Source organism: Saccopteryx bilineata, chromosome 1, assembly GCF_036850765.1.
Source record: "Saccopteryx bilineata isolate mSacBil1 chromosome 1, mSacBil1_pri_phased_curated, whole genome shotgun sequence".
Classification (NCBI taxonomy): Eukaryota; Metazoa; Chordata; class Mammalia; order Chiroptera; family Emballonuridae; genus Saccopteryx; species Saccopteryx bilineata.
This window is the reverse complement of record NC_089490.1, coordinates 192,770,286-192,773,033: the sequence shown is the minus strand read 5'-3', so window position 1 is coordinate 192,773,033 and position 2,748 is coordinate 192,770,286. Positions and strand designations below refer to the sequence as shown.

Genomic DNA, 2,748 nt, shown 5'->3' with positions numbered 1-2,748 from the left:
TTTTTGAGGAAACTCCATATTGTTGTCCACAGTGGCTGTACCAGTCTGCATTCCCCCAATGGTGTATGAGGGTTCCCTTTATTCCACATCTTCACCTATACTTGTGGTTTGTTGATGTATTGAGGATAGCCATTCTGACAGATGTGAGGTGATATCTCATTGTGGTTTTAATTTGCATTTCTCTGATGATTAGTGATGTTGAACATCCTTTCATATATCTATTGGTCATCTGTATGTCCTCTTTGGAGAAGTGTCTATTCAGGTCCTTGGCCTATTTTTTAATTGATTGATTTTTTGGTGTTGAGTTGTGTTAGTACTTTATAAATTTTGAATATTAACCCCTTACCAGATATATCATTGGTAAATATTTATAATATCTCTCATTTAGTGGGTTGTATTTTCATTAAGTTGATGGTTTCCTTTGCTATGTAAAAACATTTCAGTTTGATGTAGTCTCACTTGTTTATTTTTTGTTGTTATTATTTCCCTTGCCCAAAGAGACATATCAGAAAAAAATATTGCTATGTAAAATGTATGAGATTTTACTACCTATGTTTTCTTCTAGGATTTTTGTTGTTTAAAGTCTTTTCTTTTTCTTCAAAATATGGAACGCTTCAGGAATGTGGGTGTCATCCTTGTGCAGGGGCCATGCTAATCTTCTCTGTATCATTCCAATCTTAGTATATGTGCTGCTGAAGTGAGCTCTCAAGTCTTACATTTAAGTTTTTAATCAATTTTGAGTTTATTCTTGTGGAAGAAAGTAGTCTAATTTTATTTTTTTGCACATATCTATCCAATTTTCACAATACCATTTGTTGAATAGATTATCTTTACCCCATTGTATGTTCTTACGTCCTTTGTCAAATATCAATTGACCATAAAGTTGTGGGTTTATTTCTGGGCTCTCTATTTTGTTCCATTGATCTGTATGTCTGTTTTTATGCCAGTACTATGCTGTTTTGATTACTATGAACTATAGTATAGCTTAATATTAAGTAGCATGATTCCTTTAAGTTTATTCTTTGTTATCAAGAGTACTATAGCTATTTGGCGTCTTTGTGGTTCCTTAAACTATCTTTATTTTTTAATTATTTTTTCATTGTGCTATTCTGATTAGGTTTTTTTCTTTATCTTCCAAATTATTGATTCAATCCTCTGCTTCATCCAGCCTACTGTTTATTTCTTCTAGTGTATTCTTTATTCCAGATATTTTATAGTTCTCACTAAGTTCCTTCAGTATTCTTTAAACTGTGTGGGGTTTTTTGTTTTGTTTTGTTTTTACTCAATTACTTGCTCACATTTCATTTAGTTCATTTTCTAGAGATTCCTCCTAGTCTTTCATTTGGGGCATATTTCTTTGACTACCCATTTGGGGTGCCTCTTTGCATTTGTTTTTATGTATTTGGTAGATCTTCTATGACTCCCATTCTTGATAGGGTGGTCTTATGTTCTAAGGGTCCTGTGGGACCCAGTACTGAAGTTTTCTTGATCACCTGATCTGTATGCTCCAGGAATGTCTCTTGTGTGAATTATGTGGTTCCTCTTGTTATAATTGTCTTGATTGTTATTGGCCTGTTCATGAGTGGGGCCACCCCCAGGCTGACTGACTGTGAGGACTGACCCTGACCACAGTGTATGAGCTGTGGTGCAGGTGCACATCACATGAAGTGCAATGTACCTCAACAGGGTCTGGAACCTGTCAAGATCTCCTCCTATTGGATATTCTGCTTGTAAAGCTAATTGAATCTTGCTATAATGTTGTCTAAAGCTGGCCACTAAGTACATTGGTTCAGGTGCCTCTTGGGAGGGATCCTGGTGTCAGTCAATGTCAGATGCTGCCTGTGACTGGCCTTGGGCAACCTGTTTGCTCTTTGGAGGTACAAAGTGATCCACAGTTTATGGCTGCCTCTGCTGGGCCTAGGTATGCACAGGAAGGACCAAGTCTACATAACACTAGCTTTTACCAGCAACAAGTCCAGGGGCAGGTCAGCCAAAGTACCATGGCACCCCGGGGTCCCCTAAGATCCTCCTCTGACTGCCTCCACATGCTGGCTGTCTGATAGGCTCAGTCACTAGAAGAACTTTTGGTGGTATTTAAATTTCATGAGATAGGTTCTCAGTGAGTCACCGGATAGGGGTGAGTGGTGGTCACCAGATCAATACAGGTTCAAATTTAATGCCAGTGCTGGGTCTGAGGCCAATAAGCAAATATCCCAAGGTGTACCAAGTCTAGCTACCACCCACCAGCTGCCCATAGACCTTCATGGTGGGGTTGAGGTTGGTAGAGATTATCAGGCCCAAACAGACCAAGATTTGGCCACATGCAGGGAGGGTTCTGCACTGGTCAAGCATGTGAGGGGAAGATGGCCCCATTCTGGAGCCACACTTCTAGGCCTATTCCAGCTTCTGCCAGGAGCCTGAGTTCAACAGGGCAGGGCTGCTGGGAGCTGGCAGGGTAGGGCTAGTGGATCTTCCATTAAAGGAAGGTGCCCATCAGGCTTGGGGGAAAGTGGAGCATAAGGCCCCTGCCTCAGAGCCATGCAACTCAGTCTGTCCTGGATTCTGCCCAGACCTTGGCAGGGCTAGGCCAGCAGGAGTCAGAAGGGTGGAGCTGGTAGGAGCCCAGAGAGGGGGAGATAACATCAAGATCCCTGGGAGCCTGACCAGGCAGTGGCGCAGTGGATAGAGCATCAGACTGGGATGCAGAGGACCCAGGTTCGAGACCCCGAAGTCACCAGCTTGAGTGCG

General features: G+C 41.7%; 1 non-coding gene across 1 annotated transcript; it reads right to left on the bottom strand.

The window, feature by feature from the left end:
• Positions 1-598: 598 nt before the first annotated feature.
• LOC136321612 (U6 spliceosomal RNA) lies at positions 599-705 on the bottom strand. The gene has a single exon (XR_010728758.1). It is a non-coding gene; the product is annotated as a U6 spliceosomal RNA (small nuclear RNA).
• Between the last annotated feature and the right edge of the window lie 2,043 nt (positions 706-2,748).